Below are 15,497 nucleotides of genomic sequence, written 5' to 3'. Positions count from 1 at the left end.
GACAGAAGGAAAATTAAAACGAAACATATCCTTAAAACTATATTTCTTAAAACTAAAAATAAATCATAAACCATCCCCAATCAAAATAAACCCTCTAAATCAATTAGCTTAAAACTAAACACTAACAAAACTTAAACACTAAATATACAAAGAAATAAAAGTAACATCATTCAAATAAACCAAAAAAAAACTAACAAATCTTATAGATTACACGCACTCCAACTGAAAATATATGTTTATAAATATTGCGACACCAACACTGTCGCCACACACAAGCCGAACTGTCTTTCCACAGCAAACTACCACTACAGATTATGGTAACACAAGAGTTCCTTAATTTGCCACAACGGCCTTAACTCTTCATGGTCATGGGTGTCATCATCATCACCATCATCATCATAATAATAATCATCATCATTCGTAATCTTATTTCACAGGCCAGGTCATCAACCGTTCAGCAATCCAAAAAGGAGTCTTGATACAAAATCAATCATAGGCCAGGTCATCAACGGTTCAGCAATCCAAAAAGCAGTCTTAATACAAAATCAATTCCAGGCCAGGTCATGAACAGAAATCCAATTTCTAAATTTAGTCTCTCCAAAGGAGGAATCACGGCCTGCCAAAATAAAAAACAAAAACATTTACGAACACTCCTAGCTAACTAAACTATGGCACTATAATCAAAGATATATAATAAACTGTTCCTATTATTCACAATCACGACAAGCAAATATAAAAAAAACTGTACTTCCTCAAATAACAAATTTAACACTTCCACACTGGTAATAAAGAATAATAAATATAATCCACCATTCACACCAGCCTCTAGCTGCAGTCAAAATCAAAATAAGCATTCACCCAAGACATTCACCACTGTCCCAACCTAACTAAAAACATAAACAAACAATCTCATTTATACTAACAGTCTTTCTCACCACAAACAATCGATACACTAACTCTCTCTCTCTCTCACTCTCTCTCTCTCTCTCTCTCTCTCTCTCTCTCTCTCTCTCTCTCTCTCTCTCTCTCTCTCTCTCTCTCTCTCTTTCTCTCTCTCTTAGGATTTGGCAAACAAAAAATAAATAAAAATAAAACAAAAATTAATCCTCCACATTCCTCCCCCCTTACTTTGCCAAATCCTACTATATTTTCACACAACCACTTACATTATTTTTTTTTCATTACCCAGTCGCAGTCGGGAACGGGACCTCTACTCCGAGTAACTGGGCCTCCATAGACTCTCTCATTCGTTTCTTCCTTATCACAATCCTTCGCTATATTAACACTATTCCTATGTAAACCCCTATCATCTAATATATCATGTACAATCATATCTACCTCGTTCTCATCTGGCCCTAAAATTACACTCATTTCTGTAAACAGTTCATCCATTTCATCAAAAACATTCTCAACTTTAACAAAAGATTCATTTATGCTACTTATCATTCTCCTATCTCTCATTCTCGCATTCGTCATCCTTTCTTTTACATCATCTAAAAAAAAGCCACACACACTATAGGTATCATTCATACTCAGCCATGATTCATCTGTATTAACACATTTATCTTCCATACACACTTGCACATTTACACCCTTGTCATACTTATTTCTATTCTCACTTTTACTTATAAAATGTCCTCTTCTTTCATCTTTACTTAAAGCTCTCGTATTCTTCCTTTTCATATATTCTACTGACACCAACTGTTTACCTTCTAGACCTAATTCCTCATACATACTAGGTTCACACTTGTTCCTTTTCAACCATTTACTCATCCCATTCTCTTGGATATACTCAGGTACATCCTTTCATTTCAAATTAATAAATTCACTCACATTATCACGAACATTAATCCTATTCCTTCCACACACACAGGAGGACTCACCCAGCTGAACCTTCTTGCACTCTAGTTTCCCGAACATCCTGGCTGACTTAATCCCTTCTTCCTACATACCCTAGCTACATGCCCATCTACACCACATTCAGTACTTACCCCGTGGCTCCTTGCACATTCTAGCATAATGACCATCCTTACCACAATTACCACAAATCACATTCATACAATTACTACGACATCCACTCGCTATGTGCCCAGTCATACCACACCGATAATAGTTTACCCCTTTTTCTTTCTTGCATTCGCTAATTCTATGTCCTACCTCACCACATCCAAAACAAGCACCTAGAGCCCATCTACATTCAGTCTTCTTATGCCCTACTTTCCCACATCTATAACACTCCTCTTCACGGATACAACTACCTGACCTACCTTGCTGCGCACTAGCATTCCTATCCCTCCAAACCTGGTTCCCTTGCCTAAACCCTTCATTTGTCCTTACATGGATTCCCAAATTACTCGCCCTAACACTCCTATCTACTACACTATCAGCTACCCTCATCGGTCCTCTCATAACAGCATCTCTAAAACTAACAAATTCTGGCACATTTTCCTCCATTCCAGTTCTTACACTCACAGATATGTTTTCTTTCATACACCTATCCAACTCGTAATCCTCAACTATCTCTCAAATATCATCCCATGTCAGTCTTTCTTCCCATGTCAGTCTTTCTTTCGTCCACCTCATTTTCTCCTTCCGTTTCAAATTAATAAACTCAGCAACATTCTCAGGTACAGTAGCCAAAAATTTCTTCATTAATTCCTTATTCTTATTTATGCCTTCATCCCCATACTTCTTCCTAGCTAACGTTTCCAACCTACATACATACATTGACATCGCTTCTCCTACATTCATCCGTGCCTCATTATAATCATTCTTACGCTTATACCTAACACTCCCTTTCATACGTTTCACCTGCTCAATTATTCTCTTTTTCACACTTTCATAATCAACATCACCTACACTCATTATCACACCATACATCGTCACCAAATATCCAGTCAAATATTCTCCTAACTCCCTAGCCCAAACTCTCTTACTATCACCATACTTATCCTGACAATATCTCTCATACTCCCTAAAAAAATCATACACATCCCTACTACTATGCTCATTGAACCTTTCACACCTCGGTACCTCTCTCATAAACACTGTCTTACAAACTTCAACTTCCTTCTTACTATCTTGACTGCATATTCCCTTGTTACCTTCTTCCTCATTTGAATATAATGAATCCACTTCAACACCTAAATTCCTATCCTTAACCATTCCCTTCTTACCCTTTTTCTTACTTAACACTTTCACCAATTCACGATCATCCTTGCTCTCATCCTGACACTTATTCTTCTCTTTCTTCACATCACTTTTACCTTTCTTCTCATTCTTCCTATCACATTTCTGTTCATCCTTACTATGCCGAATTCTCTTATCTTCAATCTCACTATTACTATCACTATCACTTCCTTTCCCATTATCACTTACCTTAGCCTTCTCTTCCACTATCAACCCATTACCCAAATCTGAGCACACTCCTCCGACTGCACCTTCACCCATTAAAGTTTTCATCATCAGCATTACTTGCCCCATCATATCTTCCATCCGTTTCTCCATTCGTTCTTCATTCTCTCGTAACCTCATCTCTACACCCTCTTTCACTCTCTCTACAGTTCCCTGAATTTCCCTCAGTTTCCTATGCATCTCCTTATTCTCACACCTTAACCACTTATTCTCTTGCAACAACTTCTCCTCACGCTCCTTACTCAGCCGCAATTCCTCCTTCAAAACCCTTAACTGTTCTTCCATTTTTCATCAACCTGTTCTCCAGCCTTAAATCTAATTCCTAATCCTATCAGTCCTTCGTCCAAGAGTCCAGCTTCCTACCCCACCTCAGCAGTCCCTGTTCGGGCGCCAAAATAATGTGGCGGGATGTTGCAAGAACAAGCCCCACACCCTGAATCACACCTACTGACAATTGTCCCACAACGCAAACTTTCCCCTTACTTTATCAACTGGACCCTTGGACAGAAGGAAAATTAAAACGAAACATATCCTTAAAACTATATTTCTTAAAACTAAAAATAAATCATAAACCATCCCCAATCAAAATAAACCCTCTAAATCAATTAGCTTAAAACTAAACACTAACAAAACTTAAACACTAAATATACAAAGAAATAAAAGTAACATCATTCAAATAAACCAAAAAAAAACTAACAAATCTTATAGATTACACGCACTCCAACTGAAAATATATGTTTATAAATATTGCGACACCAACACTGTCGCCACACACAAGCCGAACTGTCTTTCCACAGCAAACTACCACTACAGATTATGGTAACACAAGAGTTCCTTAATTTGCCACAACGGCCTTAACTCTTCATGGTCATGGGTGTCATCATCATCACCATCATCATCATAATAATAATCATCATCATTCGTAATCTTATTTCACAGGCCAGGTCATCAACCGTTCAGCAATCCAAAAAGGAGTCTTGATACAAAATCAATCATAGGCCAGGTCATCAACGGTTCAGCAATCCAAAAAGCAGTCTTAATACAAAATCAATTCCAGGCCAGGTCATGAACAGAAATCCAATTTCTAAATTTAGTCTCTCCAAAGGAGGAATCACGGCCTGCCAAAATAAAAAACAAAAACATTTACGAACACTCCTAGCTAACTAAACTATGGCACTATAATCAAAGATATATAATAAACTGTTCCTATTATTCACAATCACGACAAGCAAATATAAAAAAAACTGTACTTCCTCAAATAACAAATTTAACACTTCCACACTGGTAATAAAGAATAATAAATATAATCCACCATTCACACCAGCCTCTAGCTGCAGTCAAAATCAAAATAAGCATTCACCCAAGACATTCACCACTGTCCCAACCTAACTAAAAACATAAACAAACAATCTCATTTATACTAACAGTCTTTCTCACCACAAACAATCGATACACTAACTCTCTCTCTCTCTCTCTCTCTCTCTCTCTCTCTCTCTCTCTCGCTCTCTCTCTCTCTCTCTCTCTCTCCTCTCTCTCTCTCTCTCTCTCTTTTTCTCTCTTAGGATTTGGCAAACAAAAAATAAATAAAAATAAAACAAAAATTAATCCTCCACATTCCTCCCCCCTTACTTTGCCAAATCCTACTATATTTTCACACAACCACTTACATTATTTTTTTCATTACCCAGTCGCAGTCGGGAACGGGACCTCTACTCCGAGTAACTGGGCCTCCATAGACTCTCTCATTCGTTTCTTCCTTATCACAATCCTTCGCTATATTAACACTATTCCTATGTAAACCCCTATCATCTAATATATCATGTACAATCATATCTACCTCGTTCTCATCTGGCCCTAAAATTACACTCATTTCTGTAAACAGTTCATCCATTTCATCAAAAACATTCTCAACTTTAACAAAAGATTCATTTATGCTACTTATCATTCTCCTATCTCTCATTCTCGCATTCGTCATCCTTTCTTTTACATCATCTAAAAAAAAGCCACACACACTATAGGTATCATTCATACTCAGCCATGATTCATCTGTATTAACACATTTATCTTCCATACACACTTGCACATTTACACCCTTGTCATACTTATTTCTATTCTCACTTTTACTTATAAAATGTCCTCTTCTTTCATCTTTACTTAAAGCTCTCGTATTCTTCCTTTTCATATATTCTACTGACACCAACTGTTTACCTTCTAGACCTAATTCCTCATACATACTAGGTTCACACTTGTTCCTTTTCAACCATTTACTCATCCCATTCTCTTGGATATACTCAGGTACATCCTTTCATTTCAAATTAATAAATTCACTCACATTATCACGAACATTAATCCTATTCCTTCCACACACACAGGAGGACTCACCCAGCTGAACCTTCTTGCACTCTAGTTTCCCGAACATCCTGGCTGACTTAATCCCTTCTTCCTACATACCCTAGCTACATGCCCATCTACACCACATTCAGTACTTACCCCGTGGCTCCTTGCACATTCTAGCATAATGACCATCCTTACCACAATTACCACAAATCACATTCATACAATTACTACGACATCCACTCGCTATGTGCCCAGTCATACCACACCGATAATAGTTTACCCCTTTTTCTTTCTTGCATTCGCTAATTCTATGTCCTACCTCACCACATCCAAAACAAGCACCTAGAGCCCATCTACATTCAGTCTTCTTATGCCCTACTTTCCCACATCTATAACACTCCTCTTCACGGATACAACTACCTGACCTACCTTGCTGCGCACTAGCATTCCTATCCCTCCAAACCTGGTTCCCTTGCCTAAACCCTTCATTTGTCCTTACATGGATTCCCAAATTACTCGCCCTAACACTCCTATCTACTACACTATCAGCTACCCTCATCGGTCCTCTCATAACAGCATCTCTAAAACTAACAAATTCTGGCACATTTTCCTCCATTCCAGTTCTTACACTCACAGATATGTTTTCTTTCATACACCTATCCAACTCGTAATCCTCAACTATCTCTCAAATATCATCCCATGTCAGTCTTTCTTCCCATGTCAGTCTTTCTTTCGTCCACCTCATTTTCTCCTTCCGTTTCAAATTAATAAACTCAGCAACATTCTCAGGTACAGTAGCCAAAAATTTCTTCATTAATTCCTTATTCTTATTTATGCCTTCATCCCCATACTTCTTCCTAGCTAACGTTTCCAACCTACATACATACATTGACATCGCTTCTCCTACATTCATCCGTGCCTCATTATAATCATTCTTACGCTTATACCTAACACTCCCTTTCATACGTTTCACCTGCTCAATTATTCTCTTTTTCACACTTTCATAATCAACATCACCTACACTCATTATCACACCATACATCGTCACCAAATATCCAGTCAAATATTCTCCTAACTCCCTAGCCCAAACTCTCTTACTATCACCATACTTATCCTGACAATATCTCTCATACTCCCTAAAAAAATCATACACATCCCTACTACTATGCTCATTGAACCTTTCACACCTCGGTACCTCTCTCATAAACACTGTCTTACAAACTTCAACTTCCTTCTTACTATCTTGACTGCATATTCCCTTGTTACCTTCTTCCTCATTTGAATATAATGAATCCACTTCAACACCTAAATTCCTATCCTTAACCATTCCCTTCTTACCCTTTTTCTTACTTAACACTTTCACCAATTCACGATCATCCTTGCTCTCATCCTGACACTTATTCTTCTCTTTCTTCACATCACTTTTACCTTTCTTCTCATTCTTCCTATCACATTTCTGTTCATCCTTACTATGCCGAATTCTCTTATCTTCAATCTCACTATTACTATCACTATCACTTCCTTTCCCATTATCACTTACCTTAGCCTTCTCTTCCACTATCAACCCATTACCCAAATCTGAGCACACTCCTCCGACTGCACCTTCACCCATTAAAGTTTTCATCATCAGCATTACTTGCCCCATCATATCTTCCATCCGTTTCTCCATTCGTTCTTCATTCTCTCGTAACCTCATCTCTACACCCTCTTTCACTCTCTCTACAGTTCCCTGAATTTCCCTCAGTTTCCTATGCATCTCCTTATTCTCACACCTTAACCACTTATTCTCTTGCAACAACTTCTCCTCACGCTCCTTACTCAGCCGCAATTCCTCCTTCAAAACCCTTAACTGTTCTTCCATTTTTCATCAACCTGTTCTCCAGCCTTAAATCTAATTCCTAATCCTATCAGTCCTTCGTCCAAGAGTCCAGCTTCCTACCCCACCTCAGCAGTCCCTGTTCGGGCGCCAAAATAATGTGGCGGGATGTTGCAAGAACAAGCCCCACACCCTGAATCACACCTACTGACAATTGTCCCACAACGCAAACTTTCCCCTTACTTTATCAACTGGACCCTTGGACAGAAGGAAAATTAAAACGAAACATATCCTTAAAACTATATTTCTTAAAACTAAAAATAAATCATAAACCATCCCCAATCAAAATAAACCCTCTAAATCAATTAGCTTAAAACTAAACACTAACAAAACTTAAACACTAAATATACAAAGAAATAAAAGTAACATCATTCAAATAAACCAAAAAAAAACTAACAAATCTTATAGATTACACGCACTCCAACTGAAAATATATGTTTATAAATATTGCGACACCAACACTGTCGCCACACACAAGCCGAACTGTCTTTCCACAGCAAACTACCACTACAGATTATGGTAACACAAGAGTTCCTTAATTTGCCACAACGGCCTTAACTCTTCATGGTCATGGGTGTCATCATCATCACCATCATCATCATAATAATAATCATCATCATTCGTAATCTTATTTCACAGGCCAGGTCATCAACCGTTCAGCAATCCAAAAAGGAGTCTTGATACAAAATCAATCATAGGCCAGGTCATCAACGGTTCAGCAATCCAAAAAGCAGTCTTAATACAAAATCAATTCCAGGCCAGGTCATGAACAGAAATCCAATTTCTAAATTTAGTCTCTCCAAAGGAGGAATCACGGCCTGCCAAAATAAAAAACAAAAACATTTACGAACACTCCTAGCTAACTAAACTATGGCACTATAATCAAAGATATATAATAAACTGTTCCTATTATTCACAATCACGACAAGCAAATATAAAAAAAACTGTACTTCCTCAAATAACAAATTTAACACTTCCACACTGGTAATAAAGAATAATAAATATAATCCACCATTCACACCAGCCTCTAGCTGCAGTCAAAATCAAAATAAGCATTCACCCAAGACATTCACCACTGTCCCAACCTAACTAAAAACATAAACAAACAATCTCATTTATACTAACAGTCTTTCTCACCACAAACAATCGATACACTAACTCTCTCTCTCTCTCTCTCTCTCTCTCTCTCTCTCTCTCTCTCTCTCTCTCTCTCTCTCTCTCTCTCTCTCTCTCTCTCTCTCTCTCTCTCTTTTTCTCTCTTAGGATTTGGCAAACAAAAAATAAATAAAAATAAAACAAAAATTAATCCTCCACATTCCTCCCCCCTTACTTTGCCAAATCCTACTATATTTTCACACAACCACTTACATTATTTTTTTCATTACCCAGTCGCAGTCGGGAACGGGACCTCTACTCCGAGTAACTGGGCCTCCATAGACTCTCTCATTCGTTTCTTCCTTATCACAATCCTTCGCTATATTAACACTATTCCTATGTAAACCCCTATCATCTAATATATCATGTACAATCATATCTACCTCGTTCTCATCTGGCCCTAAAATTACACTCATTTCTGTAAACAGGTTCATCCATTTCATCAAAAACATTCTCAACTTTAACAAAAGATTCATTTATGCTACTTATCATTCTCCTATCTCTCATTCTCGCATTCGTCATCCTTTCTTTTACATCATCTAAAAAAAAGCCACACACACTATAGGTATCATTCATACTCAGCCATGATTCATCTGTATTAACACATTTATCTTCCATACACACTTGCACATTTACACCCTTGTCATACTTATTTCTATTCTCACTTTTACTTATAAAATGTCCTCTTCTTTCATCTTTACTTAAAGCTCTCGTATTCTTCCTTTTCATATATTCTACTGACACCAACTGTTTACCTTCTAGACCTAATTCCTCATACATACTAGGTTCACACTTGTTCCTTTTCAACCATTTACTCATCCCATTCTCTTGGATATACTCAGGTACATCCTTTCATTTCAAATTAATAAATTCACTCACATTATCACGAACATTAATCCTATTCCTTCCACACACACAGGAGGACTCACCCAGCTGAACCTTCTTGCACTCTAGTTTCCCGAACATCCTGGCTGACTTAATCCCTTCTTCCTACATACCCTAGCTACATGCCCATCTACACCACATTCAGTACTTACCCCGTGGCTCCTTGCACATTCTAGCATAATGACCATCCTTACCACAATTACCACAAATCACATTCATACAATTACTACGACATCCACTCGCTATGTGCCCAGTCATACCACACCGATAATAGTTTACCCCTTTTTCTTTCTTGCATTCGCTAATTCTATGTCCTACCTCACCACATCCAAAACAAGCACCTAGAGCCCATCTACATTCAGTCTTCTTATGCCCTACTTTCCCACATCTATAACACTCCTCTTCACGGATACAACTACCTGACCTACCTTGCTGCGCACTAGCATTCCTATCCCTCCAAACCTGGTTCCCTTGCCTAAACCCTTCATTTGTCCTTACATGGATTCCCAAATTACTCGCCCTAACACTCCTATCTACTACACTATCAGCTACCCTCATCGGTCCTCTCATAACAGCATCTCTAAAACTAACAAATTCTGGCACATTTTCCTCCATTCCAGTTCTTACACTCACAGATATGTTTTCTTTCATACACCTATCCAACTCGTAATCCTCAACTATCTCTCAAATATCATCCCATGTCAGTCTTTCTTCCCATGTCAGTCTTTCTTTCGTCCACCTCATTTTCTCCTTCCGTTTCAAATTAATAAACTCAGCAACATTCTCAGGTACAGTAGCCAAAAATTTCTTCATTAATTCCTTATTCTTATTTATGCCTTCATCCCCATACTTCTTCCTAGCTAACGTTTCCAACCTACATACATACATTGAAATCGCTTCTCCTACATTCATCCGTGCCTCATTATAATCATTCTTACGCTTATACCTAACACTCCCTTTCATACGTTTCACCTGCTCAATTATTCTCTTTTTCACACTTTCATAATCAACATCACCTACACTCATTATCACACCATACATCGTCACCAAATATCCAGTCAAATATTCTCCTAACTCCCTAGCCCAAACTCTCTTACTATCACCATACTTATCCTGACAATATCTCTCATACTCCCTAAAAAAATCATACACATCCCTACTACTATGCTCATTGAACCTTTCACACCTCGGTACCTCTCTCATAAACACTGTCTTACAAACTTCAACTTCCTTCTTACTATCTTGACTGCATATTCCCTTGTTACCTTCTTCCTCATTTGAATATAATGAATCCACTTCAACACCTAAATTCCTATCCTTAACCATTCCCTTCTTACCCTTTTTCTTACTTAACACTTTCACCAATTCACGATCATCCTTGCTCTCATCCTGACACTTATTCTTCTCTTTCTTCACATCACTTTTACCTTTCTTCTCATTCTTCCTATCACATTTCTGTTCATCCTTACTATGCCGAATTCTCTTATCTTCAATCTCACTATTACTATCACTATCACTTCCTTTCCCATTATCACTTACCTTAGCCTTCTCTTCCACTATCAACCCATTACCCAAATCTGAGCACACTCCTCCGACTGCACCTTCACCCATTAAAGTTTTCATCATCAGCAATTACTTGCCCCATCATATCTTCCATCCGTTTCTCCATTCGTTCTTCATTCTCTCGTAACCTCATCTCTACACCCTCTTTCACTCTCTCTACAGTTCCCTGAATTTCCCTCAGTTTTCCTATGCATCTCCTTATTCTCACACCTTAACCACTTATTCTCTTGCAACAACTTCTCCTCACGCTCCTTACTCAGCCGCAATTCCTCCTTCAAAACCCTTAACTGTTCTTCCATTTTTCATCAACCTGTTCTCCAGCCTTAAATCTAATTCCTAATCCTATCAGTCCTTCGTCCAAGAGTCCAGCTTCCTACCCCACCTCAGCAGTCCCTGTTCGGGCGCCAAAATAATGTGGCGGGATGTTGCAAGAACAAGCCCCACACCCTGAATCACACCTACTGACAATTGTCCCACAACGCAAACTTTCCCCTTACTTTATCAACTGGACCCTTGGACAGAAGGAAAATTAAAACGAAACATATCCTTAAAACTATATTTCTTAAAACTAAAAATAAATCATAAACCATCCCCAATCAAAATAAACCCTCTAAATCAAATAGCTTAAAACTAAACACTAACAAAACTTAAACACTAAATATACAAAGAAATAAAAGTAACATCATTCAAATAAACCAAAAAAAAACTAACAAATCTTATAGATTACACGCACTCCAACTGAAAATATATGTTTATAAATATTGCGACACCAACACTGTCGCCACACACAAGCCGAACTGTCTTTCCACAGCAAACTACCACTACAGATTATGGTAACACAAGAGTTCCTTAATTTGCCACAACGGCCTTAACTCTTCATGGTCATGGGTGTCATCATCATCACCATCATCATCATAATAATAATCATCATCATTCGTAATCTTATTTCACAGGCCAGGTCATCAACCGTTCAGCAATCCAAAAAGGAGTCTTGATACAAAATCAATCATAGGCCAGGTCATCAACGGTTCAGCAATCCAAAAAGCAGTCTTAATACAAAATCAATTCCAGGCCAGGTCATGAACAGAAATCCAATTTCTAAATTTAGTCTCTCCAAAGGAGGAATCACGGCCTGCCAAAATAAAAAACAAAAACATTTACGAACACTCCTAGCTAACTAAACTATGGCACTATAATCAAAGATATATAATAAACTGTTCCTATTATTCACAATCACGACAAGCAAATATAAAAAAAACTGTACTTCCTCAAATAACAAATTTAACACTTCCACACTGGTAATAAAGAATAATAAATATAATCCACCATTCACACCAGCCTCTAGCTGCAGTCAAAATCAAAATAAGCATTCACCCAAGACATTCACCACTGTCCCAACCTAACTAAAAACATAAACAAACAATCTCATTTATACTAACAGTCTTTCTCACCACAAACAATCGATACACTAACTCTCTCTCTCTCTCACTCTCTCTCCTCTCTCTCTCTCTCTCTCTCTCTCTCTCTCTCTCTCTCTCTCTCTCTCTCTCTCTCTCTCTCTCTCTCTCCTCTCTCTCTCATCTCTCTCTCTCTCTCTCTCTCTCTTTTTCTCTCTTAGGATTTGGCAAACAAAAAATAAATAAAAATAAAACAAAAATTAATCCTCCACATTCCTCCCCCCTTACTTTGCCAAATCCTACTATATTTTCACACAACCACTTACATTATTTTTTTCATTACCCAGTCGCAGTCGGGAACGGGACCTCTACTCCGAGTAACTGGGCCTCCATAGACTCTCTCATTCGTTTCTTCCTTATCACAATCCTTCGCTATATTAACACTATTCCTATGTAAACCCCTATCATCTAATATATCATGTACAATCATATCTACCTCGTTCTCATCTGGCCCTAAAATTACACTCATTTCTGTAAACAGTTCATCCATTTCATCAAAAACATTCTCAACTTTAACAAAAGATTCATTTATGCTACTTATCATTCTCCTATCTCTCATTCTCGCATTCGTCATCCTTTCTTTTACATCATCTAAAAAAAAGCCACACACACTATAGGTATCATTCATACTCAGCCATGATTCATCTGTATTAACACATTTATCTTCCATACACACTTGCACATTTACACCCTTGTCATACTTATTTCTATTCTCACTTTTACTTATAAAATGTCCTCTTCTTTCATCTTTACTTAAAGCTCTCGTATTCTTCCTTTTCATATATTCTACTGACACCAACTGTTTACCTTCTAGACCTAATTCCTCATACATACTAGGTTCACACTTGTTCCTTTTCAACCATTTACTCATCCCATTCTCTTGGATATACTCAGGTACATCCTTTCATTTCAAATTAATAAATTCACTCACATTATCACGAACATTAATCCTATTCCTTCCACACACACAGGAGGACTCACCCAGCTGAACCTTCTTGCACTCTAGTTTCCCGAACATCCTGGCTGACTTAATCCCTTCTTCCTACATACCCTAGCTACATGCCCATCTACACCACATTCAGTACTTACCCCGTGGCTCCTTGCACATTCTAGCATAATGACCATCCTTACCACAATTACCACAAATCACATTCATCACAATTACTACGACATCCACCTCGCTATGTGCCCAGTCATACCACACCGATAATAGTTCTACCCCTTTTTCTTTCTTGCATTCGCTAATTCTATGTCCTACCTCACCACATCCAAAACAAGCACCTAGAGCCCATCTACATTCAGTCTTCTTATGCCCTACTTTCCCACATCTATAACACTCCTCTTCACGGATACAACTACCTGACCTACCTTGCTGCGCACCTAGCATTCCTATCCCTCCAAACCTGGTTCCCCTTGCCTAAACCCTTCATTTGTCCTTACATGGATTCCCAATTACTCGCCCTAAACACTCCTATCTACTACACTATCAGCTACCCTCGATCGGTCCTCTCATAACCAGCATCTCTAAAACTAACAAATTCTGGCACATTTTCCTCCATTCCAGTTCTTACACTCACAGATATGTTTTCTTTCATACACCTATCCAACTCGTAATCCTCAACTATCTCTCAAATATCATCCCATGTCAGTCTTTCTTCCCATGTCAGTCTTTCTTTCGTCCCACCTCATTTTCTCCTTCCGTTTCAAATTAATAAACTCAGACAACATTCTCAGGTACAGTAGCCAAAAATTTCTTCATTAATTCCTTATTCTTATTTATGCCTTCATCCCCATACTTCTTCTAGCTAAACGTTTCCAACCTACATACATACATTGACATCGCTTCTCCTACATTCATCCGTGGCCTCATTATAATCATTCTTACCGCTTATACCTAACACTTCCCCTTTCATACGTTTCACCCTGCTCAATTATTCTCTTTTCACACTTCATAATCAACATCACCTACACTCATTATCACACCATACATCGTCACCAATATCCAGTCAAATATTCTCCTAACTCCCTAGCCCAAACTCTCTTACTATCACCCATACTTATCCTGACAATATCTCTCATACTCTCCCTAAAAAAATCATACACATCCCTACTACTATGCTCATTGAACCTTTCACACCTCGGTACCTTCTCTCATAAACACTGTCTTACAAACTTCAACTTCCTTCTTACTATCTTGACTGCATATTCCCTTGTTACCTTCTTCCTCATTTGAATATAATGAATCCACTTCAACACCTAAATTCCTATCCTTAACCATTCCCTTCTTACCCCTTTTTCTTACTTAACACTTTCACCAATTCACGATCATCCTTGCTCTCATCCTGACACTTATTCTTCTCTTTCTTCACATCACTTTTTACCTTTCTTCTCATTCTTCCTATCACATTTCTGTTCATCCTTACTATTGCCGAATTCTCTTATCTTCAATCTCACTATTACTATCACTATCACTTCCTTTCCCATTATCACTTACCTTAGCCTTCTCTTCCACTATCAACCCATTACCCAAATCTGAGCACACTCCTCCGACTGCACCTTCACCCATTAAAGTTTTCATCAATCAGTATTACTTGCCCCATCATATCTTCCATCCGTTTCTCCATTCGTTCTTCATTCTCTCGTAACCTCATCTCTACACCCTCTTTCACTCTCTCTACAGTTCCCTGAATTTCCCTCAGTTTTCCTATGCATCTCCTTATTCTCACACCTTAACCACTTATTCTCTTGCAACAACTTCTCCTCACGCTCCTTACTCAGCCGCAATTCCTCCTTCAAAAACCTTAACTGTT

At 38.1% G+C, this 15,497-nt stretch overlaps 3 pseudogenes; all 3 read right to left on the bottom strand.

Annotated features, from left to right (window-relative positions):
* Positions 1-505: 505 nt before the first annotated feature.
* LOC137653064 (uncharacterized) lies at positions 506-3,594 on the bottom strand (annotated as a pseudogene).
* Positions 3,595-4,421: 827 nt separating this feature from the next.
* On the bottom strand, positions 4,422-7,507 carry LOC137653063 (uncharacterized; annotated as a pseudogene).
* Positions 7,508-8,334: 827 nt separating this feature from the next.
* On the bottom strand, positions 8,335-14,965 carry LOC137653062 (uncharacterized; annotated as a pseudogene).
* Between the last annotated feature and the right edge of the window lie 532 nt (positions 14,966-15,497).

The sequence above is a fragment of the Palaemon carinicauda genome, chromosome 14 (genome assembly GCF_036898095.1).
Source record: "Palaemon carinicauda isolate YSFRI2023 chromosome 14, ASM3689809v2, whole genome shotgun sequence".
Classification (NCBI taxonomy): Eukaryota; Metazoa; Arthropoda; class Malacostraca; order Decapoda; family Palaemonidae; genus Palaemon; species Palaemon carinicauda.
The sequence above is the reverse complement of the archived record's forward strand: the minus strand, read 5'-3'. Positions and strand labels throughout refer to the sequence as shown.